The sequence below is a fragment of the Myodes glareolus genome, chromosome 10, assembly GCF_982192425.1.
Source record: "Myodes glareolus chromosome 10, mMyoGla1.1, whole genome shotgun sequence".
In the NCBI taxonomy this organism is placed as follows: Eukaryota; Metazoa; Chordata; class Mammalia; order Rodentia; family Cricetidae; genus Myodes; species Myodes glareolus.
Window position 1 is genome coordinate 19,809,248 of NC_142035.1, and position 14,432 is coordinate 19,823,679.

Here is a 14,432-nt window from a genome sequence, read left to right on the forward strand (position 1 = left end):
GGCTAGAATTCTTAGTTTTCCTGGCTACAGAAGGTATGGGGCTGAGGCCTCTGTGGAGCCGGTAAAGAATGAGTAAAATTGCCAAACTTGGGGCATCTGGAGCTTTCAGTTTGGAACGTGCCAGATGTGTCACTTGAAGAGGGGTCAGTTTTCAATGACAGTAAAAGGTTGCTTTCGAGCTGTGTAGAATTTTGATTCAAATCTTGTGTCTTTCCAGAGACCTCAGAAATGTACTCCCAAGTACCATCAGTTTGGACATCTTGGTTTCACATCTGCCAGTTCCTTCAAATATTAACCAAATGCTTTCTGAAGTTTGGCCCTGGGGAGATTCTACAGTAGCAGAAGTGCTCTTTGCAGCTAGGGTGCTCAGCACACACAGTGGGCAATTAAGCACTAACACAAGAATTGTAGAAGCGCATTAGAATCCTAAATGCGGGCAACTACTTATTTATTTATTTTATGTGCATGAACGTTCTGCCTGTATGGATGCTGTGCACGACATGGGTGCCTGGTCCCTGCAGAGGTCAGGAGAATTTGTTGGATCCCCTGGAACTGGAGATAAAGATGGGTATGAACTACAATGTGGGTACTGAGAACCCAGATCCACCGTAAGTAAGAGCAGCAAGTGTTCTTAACCACTGAGCCATCTCTCTAGCCCCATGTGCAACAAATTAAAAGAACATGTTAGCCTCAAAGAATTAAAATAGGAACTCCACAAGATATTATAAATGACTAAAAGAGAATTATTCACAATCACTTAAAGGAAAATAGTGCACATATCTATCTGTGGATCAATAAATGAATTGTAGCATGTATAAGCAAGAGAATAGTATTCAGCCTAAAAAAAAAATGCAACAAGTATTTAGAAATAGTACAAAGGTGAACCCTCCCCAAATGTGCTAAGTGAAAGAAGTAAGATATTCATGGCGACATATTACATCATTCTGTTCATACGACATATCCAGAAGAGGCACATCTATAGAGCTCTACCTGGGCTGCCTGGCAGGAGGGAGCAGTGCAGAGAACTCACTTAACAGGCATAACATTTCCCTTGAATGATAAAAAGTTTTCTGAAAAGATGAAGGCAAGGAGTTACACAACATTGCAAAGGTATTAGAGACACTGAATTGTTCACCTTAAAAAGTTAATATTATAGTAGCATTTTAAAAACTGAGAATCTCTCTCTCTCTTTTTTTTTTAAAAGCATGTTCCAAAACTACGGAATATTACTGCCTAACTTACATTACTTACAGTAGAGGAGCCTGGGACGGGGGACTCCTCATGGGTAGGAAATGGAAGGGTGAATGAAGAGAAGGGGAGTCGGTAAGAGAAGGGGAGATGGCTGCAGGCTCCAGACAGGGTGACTAATAAAATGGCAACAAGGTGAGAAAAGCTTGGCACATTCGAGAATGGGAAGGAAGTCCAGGGCTGGAGAACAGACAGCAAAGGAAGCTGTGGTTTGAGATAAGACTGCACAGGTAGGGGAGAGCAGGCTTTTATAGGCATTTCTAGTTATTTATTTATTCTGGCACTGTTGGGCATCAGGAAGAGAAGTAACACTGTCAGGCTTGCACTGTAAGAGAAGTCTGGTTGCTTTGAGAAGGATGAATCAGAGGTTAAAATACAATAGTGTATCCAATCCCAAGTGCTCAGCCCTGTATACAAGTAAGTGCATTCAGAGAACACTAAATGGGAGACTGTGTGTGTGTGTGTGTGTGTGTGTGTGTGTGTGAGAGAGAGAGAGAGAGAGAGAGAGAGAGAGAGAGAGAGAGAGAGAATAAAAATTAAAGATGGAAAGATCTTCAGTCTGAGAGGGGGTGAGAATGTAGAGGAGCTGGAGTGGGTGGAAGGAATGGAAATGATGTAAATAAAGTACTCATGTACAAAATTCTCAAAACCTGAAAAATTAAATTAAAAATTGTTGCTTTCTGGACACGAATTTAAACCCTCTATCTCTTCCTTTTCTTCTTTCCCTTCATCCCCCTTATCTTCCTTTAGTTTACATTTATGGTGGATTTTTATTTTGAAAACTTTATGTTCAAGTACTGCATTTACCTCAATTCCACTCCCCCCTCTCCCCTTCTAACTCCTCCCAAGTCCCCGGACTCATGACCTTTTCTTCTTTAATTATGTTCACACATGTACATACATACACAACCTGCTGAATCCCTTTACTGTGGCTCATATCTGTTTGTGTTTGGAGCTGATACCTTGGGATTAGAAGACCTATCAGGAAAAAGCAGTCAAGAAAACAAAGGACCCAATTAAAACAATGAACTGTGGCTCCGAACAGAGAGTTACCCAAAGTAGGAACAAAAATGGCTATAAAGCATCTCCAAAAGTATTCATCATCCTTAGCAATTAGGGAAATGCAAATTTAAAAACTACTTGGAAGTTTTATTTTATCCCAATCAGAATGGCTAAAATCTAAGACCAAGGAAACAACCCTACCTCCCTCACCCCTTCTTCTCTTTCTCTCTCTCCTCACTACTCCCTCCCTCTACCTGCAATAGACTTAAGAGGAAAATGAGGTATTATTCAGACCTTGAAGAAAAGACATTATCAGAAACCACAGTGTAATTCTAGAAATCACCCCTATTCTTCAAAATTTGACTGGGGGCCATGATTAATGTAACAAGGCACAAAAACAGCAAAGAGGTATGAAGCTGTAAAGCAAGAGACAAATTCATCATTATCTGTGGACGATATAGTAGCACACACAAAACTTTTCATGAAAATCTGTAGGCCAAATACCAATGTCATTAAGAAATTTCATTATATGTTTTGGAGACCACCACCAACAAATAATCTGAATATATGCAAGGAAAATTATACACCAGAAAAAATGAAACAGAAATTAAATTGAAAATATAGCATTCATAATTACAACCAATAATCAAACATCTAGCAAGAACTTTACAAAGACATGGAAAAGTCTTATGAATGAGACTTTTATTGTTGTAAAACATAAAATAGTAACCAAAACAAATGCAGAGGTATTTCCTGAAAAGACTCAGTGTCACAAACATATCTCTGATTTCATGTTTTGTGCAAAGCAATCTTAACTTAAAACCTACAAGTCAATTTCAGATCATAGGTCAATTCTTAAACAGCCATGACAACGTGGAAACAAACTGAGAGACGACTCTTTCTACCAGGGACCCATGTTTAACCTAATGCTTTACTGTTTGTTTGTTTGTTTAATGTCTTAATACAGCAATGGAAAAGAGCCTAAAAAGCAAATTACATGGACATCATAACATCAGATTCACACACAATGGACCTTGGCAGTCAAGATGCCAGGCCGAATCAGCTGCAACGTGGCTATCCAGAGGGGAATGGGAATCTTGAATCCTCACCTCATACCAATCACCAACACATGGGAAGTAATCTTACTTGTATAAAGAAATTCTTTCCTGAGTCACTGTGTATCTGAAAAATTCTCCCACCTTCTCTCTCTGCCTCTCCCCCTCCTCCTTATTTTTCTATATGAATAGAATTGAGGATTTTCAGGCCATAGTTTGTTACTGACAAGAAGTTGGTCAATGTTTGCAAACATTTTCAAGGTGGGACAGGAGTGTACAACTAGATGAATATCTTGTTCCCCTTCGTGGTTCCCTCTCCCTTTCATATTTGCCGTGTTTGCCCCCTTTACCATAAGATTAAACAAGACTAACAACAAACACTAAGGCACCTATAGATGCTGCTTTGATTTGTGAATTCTCTGTACTCTACAACCTGCCTTCCCTAAGTCAACCAGGAACATTTGTCCTGTTGTGTCTGATTTCTTCGTCTTCTGCTTTCCTTAGCTCTGTTCTCTCGCCTTTCCTGTCTTGCACTCCTACTGTCCTTTCCACACTACTGTTGTGTTTCTGGTCACCTCTCTCTTCTCCGGGTATCTGTGTGATTGGCTCGTACCCATGTCATCATTTAGCTCTTGCTGAATGGCCTCTTCTCTCAGGACTTCTAAAACCAATGCTGCCTTCAGTCTCTGCCCCCCTGTTTTTTATGTGATTCAACTCACTTCCAAATCATTTGTATTTAAATGGGGGGACTTGGAGAGGTGACTCAGCAGTGAAGAGTGCATAAGGCTCTCACAGGAGACAGCTCTCAGCCCCCCACATATGCCTTACACCTAATGTGTAACTCCTATTCCAGGGAGCCAGCTGCTTCCTTCTAATACCACGCACATGTGGTGCACAAATACTCGTGCAGGCGAAACACCTGTACACAGAAGAAGATAAATAAATCATTTAAAGTAATTTTATTTTTAAAAATTTTATCCCTTGAAAATGTCACAGGTGATCAACGTATTTAGCTTGCTTGCTTTTAGAACCGCCTACTTACCTTTCTGTTTAAACCATACTACCCAGTTCTCATTAGAGTCCCCGGTTTGACAAATAATCTTGGAGACACAGCAGTGTTTTTCCCCTTTATTGCTGTTGTTTCCTTCACATATTGTACGCATTTTCCCTATATTTCATAATTTGGAATTTTTTTCGTACAGCTGAAGCTGAAGCTGTTTTTGTTTTTCATCTTAAAGTGACGAGACATGGAAGTGGGGTTGGTGTTTTTCCATAAACATTTTAAGTAAATTGTCTCTGCTTCCCCTTCTGGTTCCCCTTGGTTGTTCTTGGCTTCTCCAAGCTCAGACTGGAGGGCTTCTTTGGTGTAAATTTACAACATTCTCATTGTTATTGAGCAGCCAGAGGGGAGTTGGGAGGAAGCCTGAGCCCTGAGAAGCGTTCACGGGAACATTTATCTCTGTGGCAATTCTTTCCATGCCTGGTGAAGCTGTTGTTCTCTGCCCAGTGTTTTAATTCGCATCTTCTTGGCACAGTCTCTGCGCCAGGATAAACTTGGGGTCTACTGGGACTCCTTCCTGGTGCTATTGCTTGACACAGGGAGGAAATAACCCCACAGCCCCAGGAGGGCTTTCTTTGATGTATATTCCCCCTTGAATCCTAGGTCTCTCCAATACCATTGGTTCTGGAAGCTTCTGATCCTTGGCATTGCATGTCCCAGGACACGGCACCAACTGAGCATGTGTTCCTCTTCTCCACCACACCCTGGTCCTCATTAGGAAGACTTAATGGCTTCCTACAATTTGCCATCCACATTCTCTTCTGAATCTACAAACCCTCATTATCTTGACCTCTCTTTTCATCACTTAGTCTTGTTTCTAGTCCTGGATCCAAAAGTGCTGCTGTCATAAATGATCCTTACTCACTAAGGTTAAGGCAAACATGTCAGGTTGCTCTCTGGCATAGGTTCTGCTATTCAGTTCTACCCTCTCCAGATGAGCACATGACCATCTATAGTTCACTCCATACAGTAATCCTCTTTCTTAGGAAAGAGACTGGAATGAGCTGTTGGTATGGTCCTCAACCTGAGCATCCTGCGCTGTGCCTGGCATATTATTGTCCTTGATTCCAGCCTCCTGTGCTATGCCTACCAAAACTTCTTCAGCCTTTCCTAATTGTACTGACCAGTCCCTGGTTTTCAGGACTTCTCTGCCTACTCCACAACTTTGCTAGTTTTTATGTGGGACTTTTGCTAAGAAGGAGGGAACTCTAATGATGACATGAACGTCTGTGCGCACATGAACATCTGACCCAAACGTCTGGCAGCTGGCTGCTTGAGACACACTCTGCTGGAGTTTGGTATGTACCCTTTGCTTACAGGTACCAGAGTTAGCTGGTGAGGGTCTGTGTCAAGCACAAGGCCCAAGGCAATGATATTTAGTATTTTTAGAACATTTCCTATAGAATTGCCTGAGAGCACAAAGGCCACATAAGCCGTGGCGGGCTTGCTGGAGAAACGGCTCAGTGGGTAAAAGTGCTAGTCGTGCCTGCATGGAGATCTGAGTTCCAATGGCCAGAACCCACATAAAAAGCCACACGAGATAGCACAGGTAATGTGCCCCAGCTCTCCTGAAGCGTGGAATGCTGAGAAAGGGAATTCCCCTAAAGTACAAGGCCTCACGAGCCTGGCCCTGACATCCTGCAGAACAAGAGATCCTGCCTCAAAAAGGTGGGAGGTGAGGACTAAGGACAGGGATTGTCTTCTGACCTCTGTGTGGGTGACCATGCCATGTGGGCCCCCAAACTCTCACACATAACACACAGTCACACACACACACACACACACACACACACACACACACACACACACATACACACACACAGACACACACACACACGTTTGTATCTTCTTTGGGGAACTGGTCTTACTGTTTGCTGTAAGTTAGGTATCTTCTAAACCAAGAGTTTATAATATTTAAAAGCAAAAGGGAAGTGCACTGGCGCTCAAGTTAAAAGAGCCTGTTCAGATGTTCATCAAACTGAAACTGAAAGCTGACGAATGATTGGGCATCTGCATTTACCTCCTGTGTTCTTTCTTTCTTCATCAGTAAAGGAACCAGCGAGCAACACCCAAACTAACCTTCCTCATCAGGGTGGCTTAAAATTTCCCTACAACAGCAACAACAGCAAAGCCACATGCAAATTTAATAAAATGTGAAACATAGTAGAAAAACGGAAGACAACCTATGGCTCATCTAACAGGATGATCAGATGCTGATTAAATAAAGAAGAAATGTGCCCACCCCAGGCTAATAGTTCAGCCTGATCTAATTGTATCCCCTTCCTTGGTGTATTCTGATCCTAGAAATAAGAAACTAGGGACCCAGTAAAAAAAAGTCCTTGTCAGTCTTGGGTCAGTTTCACCAGGATCTAGAGATTTGGCAACTTCACAGAAACAACAGAGAATGAATGCATGAATAAATGAAAGCTTCAGAGAGACTAGGCCGACCTCCACACCTTGCAAAGTCACAGGGTCCTCCTCACGGGTCCTTACTTATGACAGACTTTTGCCATTGGAATCTGTGTCTGCCTTGCTCTCGGCCTTCACTGCTAGTTAGAGGTGGGAAAGCGAGTGTAGGTATGTCTTCTAGGAAAAAGATGCACACAGGAAGATGCATGCTGGGAGAAATACCCAGGCTGTCTTTCGTACGACTGACCCAGTGTGACTCCTATGCACACACATGGATTAGGTTGGGGCCAGTGGCAAAATCATTAGTGGTACTTTGTTTTCTCTAAAGGAGGCTGGGACAGGAAGACATTACCAGGAAGCTTTCATGTTACAAACGCCTATCCTGATGTCTGCATGGCTTCTGTTGTTGTTGCTGTTGCTCTTTTAATCTAGTCAGCTTCCTCCGAGACCCAAACGGGCAAATGTCCGGGTGCTGAATTAGTGTCTGCTGGAACACTGGGCTTCCTCCCGGCTGCTCCTTTGCCAACCCTTCTTGCTTTGGGAAGTGTCTGCCGCTGTGCTGTTAGGGAAATAGCCACCATCTCTTTTCATCCTGCCCCGCCTGGGCTGTCGGAATCGAGTGCAGAGAGGCGGCCAGTCCTGTCCACCGCCCGTCAGGCAAACAGCTCTGGCGAGGATTATTTATTTACAACAGCTAATACAATTGGTAGTAACGACTTCATAGGCAACCTCTAAGTGCAGGCAAGATGAAAAATTTACTAAATTGGAGAATAAAAATGCATAAGAAAATGTACAGAATCAATATTTCATGGCCTTTGCTTTACCTTGCTGTACACAAATCTATTCCTGAGCTTGCATTAAAATTTAAAGGAACATCGCGCGACAAGTTCAAGCCCTGGGTTATTTCACGGTAGTTCAGCTTTAGAGGAGTTTTGTTGTTGCTTGCTTCGTAAAGTCACGGGGCTCTGCTGAGGGAGAGACAGTTAGAAAATCATTTAGTCGGTGACTCTGCTTTTCCCTTCCTTTTTTTTCCCCCAGGCCCCTGGATGGAGACCAAGTCCTGTTTGACACACACAGGAAGACTGGTTCCGTCCTTCTTCCTTGAACTGGTCAGGTGTTAGTCAACTTTGAGTCTCAGCATTTGCCGGATTCGAATGGTTGTGTTAAAATCCTATTCTTTTCCTAAGAAACCAAACATTTATTTAGTGCACGGGCGTGATACACTTTACACTGAGCAAGTGCCCTGTGCTGTTTAAGCTTGTTTGAAGCAAACTCTGGGACCAAGAGGGCTCTCTCCCTTGTCTCAGACACCTGTCTGTTTATTTCAAGTGTCCTCAAACGTACCCTTTCCCAGAGCAGACTGGCCCCTCCAGCTCTCTAATGGGGAGAAGAGTGAACAGCAAGCAGCTAAGGGTATTAAATGCACTGCGCTCCTGACAACAGCTAGAAAAGAAACCATTTTTAACAGAGGTAACTACTGTTTGCTAAATGATACAAAAGTGAGTTCAGCAGGGACGAGAAGCTGGAAGTCCATGCATGGAGAGTAAGGTCTCAGTCAAGAATTCCAGCTGTCTGTCTCAGTGGGAATTCCCCAGTTGATTTCCGCAGGCTTGGATGAGCCCTGGGTCTGACGGTGTTGCCTTTGTTTGCTCCCCCAGCCAAGCTGCTCCAACCCTGCTGCATGGTGCATATCCAGTTTTTACAATGTTCTGCTGTCTCTCTGCAGCTCCCGTCTCCTCGCTGCTGGTTTCTTTTTTTCCTTTTCATGGCCACATGATGAATAAAGGCACTCGCTCAGAACTAAAGAGACAGCTGCCGGACCATTCTTCAGGCCATATAGAATAGTTAAGGACTGAGGAACATACGCAGAACCAGAATTCTTGAATCCTCTGTTTACATGTATTTGTGAAATTCATAACCAGGGGAGAATATAGCTAGAGCAGCAGATGTATGCATACCTCATGCACACGGTTGTGTTGGGAAGAAACTTTGTTAATGGTGTTTGTCTGTGTAAATGCAGACAGAGAGACTGGAAGTTCGTAGCTCCCTTCCTGATACTTTGCCAATATCTTAAAGAGTTCTTGAGACAAAGGGATAGACAATTCATAAAAAATACATATAAAGCCTAGTTAATATAACCATATTCAGCACTTTTTATTCTGCTTATTTGTTTATTTGCTTGGGTACTTGTTTTGGTCAGCTCATGAGGAACAAGAATTACTTAGCATTCATCATTTCAAATATTTAACTTTATACCAAAATAACTAAACTGTCCTGATTTGTGATTGTGATGTAGGAGAGTCTTCTGTATTTCTGTTGCTTTCATTGACTAATTAATAAAGAAAACTGTTTGGCCTGATAGGTCAGAACATAGGTAGGCGGGGAAGACAGAACAGAATGCTGGGAAGAAGGGAAGTGAGTTAGTCGCCATGACTTTCCTCTCCAAGACAGATGCAGGTTAGGATCTTTCCTGGTAAGCCACCACCTCGTGGTGCTACACAGATTACTAAATATGGGTTAAAGCAAGATGTGAGAGTTAGCCAATAAGAGGCTGAAACTAATGGGCCAGGCAATGTTTAAATGAATATAGTTTGTGTGTTGTTATTTCGAGTGTAAAGCTGTCTGGGCAGGTTGCGGGAAGCAGCCCGCTGTTTCTTTTACATGATTGGTTCAGACATGTGTTTGGATTGGACATGACCTGCTCTTAGAATGAGAGAAAGAGACACATTTGTCACTACAGAGAGATCTAGTTACTGCCCAGAACCCCCTTCCTGGAGGAGCTTTGTTCTTTACAGCAGGGGCTCAGCGAGTGAAGATCTCTGAAACTTTTGGACCAACGTCAAAGGATCAGTTCATATGTGGACATGCTGCATCCTTTAGAGAAACTCAAAGCTGTCCAGGGTGCAGAAATATGTCTCTTAGGAAGAGTCCAAGGCAGTTCACAGCTTGTCTTTGGGGTTCTAAGTTACTTCTAATGCCTCATAAGTACAAAAATTCTTCCTTGTCGTCTCTGTCCCTTCTCAAGTTTACTGTCATCCCAGCACGGCTGAAGATGGCTGCATTAAGCCTAGATGTGAGTCTGTTCGAGGCTTTAAAGCGAAGGCATGGCAGTCGCCGGGAAGGTTCTTACGTACTTTCAGATAAAGCTCAAGCCAGTGTCACAATGGGGAAGTGAGTGGTGGGGCTGGTAAAGTCACCACAAAAACAACAAAAAGTGCATTCGTGCATTTTGTCATGCTTGAGCTCAAGACATTGCACAAGTTTATATGGGGTCTGGTAGCCCTCAAATGTCAGGGAGTTGATGTGAGGACTTGTGGGTATATGTCACAGCAAGTTCCTTTCTGAAGAACATTCTTTTTCTGGCAAATCAGAACAAAGATTTGCTCTCTGCCAGTGGAGAAAGTGAAGATGACATTTTGGAGCTACAGTTCTTAACTTGCGCTCTGTGGACCATCTGACTCCAGGTCAGAAAAGGCTCCCCACCCCTTCCCTTACTCCCTAGGAAACATTTTATATACAAGAAACCACACCCATTTAAGGAACAAGAATTGATGGATTAGATCATCGTCTGTCTTTGTTAAGGTTTCCATTGTATGATAAAATATTATAACCAAAGCAACTTGGGGAAGAAAGAGTTTACTTCAGCTTCCAATTTTTCACTCATACTCCATCACTGAGGGAAGTCATGGTAGGAACTCACGTGGAGCAGGAACCTGGGAGCTGGATCTGAAGCAGAGAGCATGGAGGGGTGCTGCTAACTGGTTTGTTTTCTGATGCTTGCTCCAGAGGTTTTCTTATATAGTCCGGGACCACCTGCTGTAGAGGGCCATAGCCACATTCTCCATCACAAGATGGCGCTGACATCCGGCTTCACCGCCAGGTAAACGCACATGTGTTGGTAATTTTCCACTACTGTCCCCGCCTACTCCCGAGGCATCACCTGGGACTGGGAGCAGCGGACCAATCCAAGAGTGACACGTCCGAAGCAGGGTCTGTTTCATATATAAGGGATGGCTTCCTTCATATCTGGGTCTCCGCCATGTTGGCTGATGCTCGCTCTCCCAAGGGGCATTAAAGCTATTTCTGCAGTAGGATCCTGTGTCCCACATGGTTCTTGCAGGCGAGGCCGAGCGCAGGACAACCTGCCCAGGAGGGACACCGCCCACAGCGGGAAGAGTCTGTTCACATCAATCCTCAACCAAGCCAACACTCCATAGACATGCCAATCCGACAGAGGCAGGTTCTCTATTAAAACTGTGTCTTCTCAGATATGTCTAGGATTTTGATGAGTTCACACAACCCAACCAGCACAGCATCCATGAAACCACTGCGACAATCAAGACACCTAGCTCCCATTTGCATTCTGTCCCCTCTCTCCTCACCAGGAAAATATGTCACTCTAGATTACATACTCTCCTTTATTTTTCAGTTCTGGAGAGTAAACCCAGGGCTTCTGTCCCTGCTACCACCAAGGTACATCCTTAGCCACTATTCTTTAGGTTGCTGAGTACTGTTCCATTGTAACAGGCTACTTCTTGCTTCTGCATTTCTCAGTTGATGACTGGATGGAAAGTTTCCAGATTTTAACTGCTATGAATCCAGTGGCTGTGCACACTCACATCTGAGTCTTTGCAAGGAGTTCATTGGGAGGGAGCCATCTCCACATGGCATTCCCACACCAGGTGTTAGGTATATGCTTAAGTTTTTAAATAAACTGTATCCAGTTTTCCCCAAATGGCTTTACTATTCTCCATCCTGACTGGGAGTATGTGTGAGTTCAAGTTGATCTACAACCCAGCCCTTGATATGAGATACTTTCATCTAAATAACTCCATGGTTTATGATCGCAACTCTTTGAGGTTTGGGCATTTTCTTGATGGCTAAGGATGTCCAGAGCATCTATATTTTAACAAGATTCCCACTTTTTTGTAGACATCGTAAATTTAATGAGAATCAATGTAAAGAAATGAAATGAAGAAGTTTCAATCTAAAACGATGGTGGAAATGAAAAGACAGCCTGGAACTCTGAGTTCAACAGTGGACAATGGCCATGCAGGGGAGTGACTCCAACCCACATGTTTGTGTGCCTCCTGCAGCAACGTAAGACCAGGCCCAGCTCACAGTAGGAACCGGCTATTGGTCTTTATTTGAATTAAACTGGCATTTTTCTTCTCCTTTTTAGGAATCAGAGACAGCCTAACAAAGAAGGAAACTAAAGGCTCTCATGGATCTACTGTAGTCAATATGATAGCTTTCTGCTTCATTAATTAGGTGCTTTTGCTCTAACAAATTACCGTAGGTCAGCTCACAGTACTACAGCTGTGAAGGCCGGAAGTCTGAAAATGGACCTAAGGGTCAATAGCCAAGGTACTGGCCAGGTTTAATTCTTTCATATGCTCCAGGGAGAATCCACACCCGACTGTTTTTTCTGGTCTTCCCATCATCCTTGTCTCTTGATCCCCTTCTATGTGACATCACTTCAACTTTGACATTTCTCCACCATATCTTATTTTCCTCACTTATGGGGACTTCAGATGACACTCCATCCACCATTTTAAGATCCTTTACATCCTGTAAAGGGCTTCCTGTCTTTTAAGGGAGCATGCTCACAGTGTTCTGAGTTTTGTATATAAGCTTCTGTGGGTGTCATTGTTCAACCTATCACAGGATTTCTGTTCAGACATTTCCCTATGTGGTATGACATGGTTTAAATATATGCTAAATTACAATTATCTGCAAACAATCCCTCCCCTTTGTTATTACAAGAAAGGTTATTTCTGTGGGTGGAATGGAATTTGAAGAAGCCAAGAGAAGGTCAATGAACCCACAGAAGATCAATAAAAATAATAGTCACGATTATAGTGCAATATTCTGTGTAATTCCTACACTTTCATCATTTGATCTTAAGGACATACCGTGAGACAACATGACTAATCTTTCCATTATAGGGGTTTGGAACAGAGACACCGGGAGACTAAGAAACTCACCCATGATTACACAGAGAGTCAGTTTCACAGGTGGGTTCCAGACCCAGGCTTTGGGGTTCAAGTGCTTATTTTCTCACACACTAGGGGATACATGGAGATAGTTGAAGAAGAGATTGAGTCAGAGCAGTTGGCAAACAAGAAGAGCATGGCATGGATAGAGTTATCAGCTAGAGTATTTCAGGCTGCTGGAAAAGACCAAAGGAATGAAGAGGTCAGTCAAATACTGGAGAGAGTTAGGCTTTGGGAGAAGGGTGTTGGAAGGATTCTAGGAAATTTTACTGTTTGATGATCAGTGAAACTCCTATCCTAGTAGCTAACTATTCTTATCTTTCTGCAAGTGTGCTTGCAGGTCAGTGCATCCAGAATCCGCTGGACCTTCCTCCTTTTCCCCTACAATGCTGTTTTGCGGAGGCGAGTCCTAAGGTGGGAGGAAGGAGGCATCATTTGACTCCTAATTCTCACTGCTGCTTTGATTCGCTTCCTGCTGCCCCCACCTTTTAAAATGCTACATCATGAGCATCTTCCTGTAATAAAAATATTTTTCAAAAATGTGACTTGAATGGCTGCCTGACATTTGTCATCCGAATGCCCCATAACTGTTTGTGTAAGCGACAGTAATTGTATGGGGCTTGAATAAATGGCCTCATTGAAGAGCAGAGCTGTCCTTGGGAGCCAAGAAGGCATTTGCTCTCCCCATTCCAAGCTGAGAGAGGCCCCCTTGCCTTACAATGTGTGTTTGGATTAAGGGATTGGCAAGCAAAGCGTTTGAGAAATAGTGACTGCCATGCACCCGAACATTTCCTTCATTTTCTATAAGAAAAACATAAAAAGACTTTCCTCTCTCGGAACCATGATGGGAAGGTTGTATGAGGTGATTACACCACCAGGAAAGACACAGAGAGCCTCTGCATGGAGTTTGGGCATCCTTCAGGACAATTGTAATTGGACTAATGCCCACTAGGAAGGAAAAGTCATGAAATGTATAGTCTTTAACTTGGAAACAGAAATAAAGTGACCTCCTCTACATCAATACATCAATGTTCTCTTTCTTTCTCTCTCTCTCTCTCTCTTTCTACACACACACACACATATAACATCATATATAGATATGTTTATAGTATACTATTATATATAATATATAGTATGCATATATAGTAATATATAGTATATATAGTAATATCACCATAATTATCATCATCATCATTGTTGTTATTATTTCATTTTAATTATAATGGTACTTACTAGATTTGTGCTTTTGGCAACTATATTTCATGCTTTAAATAATCTCTCTCCCTATCTCCTCTCCTCCTCTTTCAGGGGTGCTGAGGCTTGAACCCAAATCATTGTGTGCATGGTAAGCACATGTTCTACCTCTCATTTGCACCTCCATTTTTTCTGATTTTACCAAGAAACTTCAGAAGGCTGTACTCTTCCCATTTTATAGACAAAGAAATTGAGACTCTAGAGTTATTATTTTCCTAAACTCATAGGTACCTATGTGGTAAGCAGAGCCTTGAGTTGCTTGATCCCAAACTGCATGTCCTTGACCTCACTTCATGAAGAGTTCCCTTGGGTACAGAGTGGCTTCCACTGGGCCCAATGTGAGTGTCACCCACAATGACTTGTGACATATAGGAACTTCTTGGAAGCTCTGTGCTGCTCAGGCCTAGC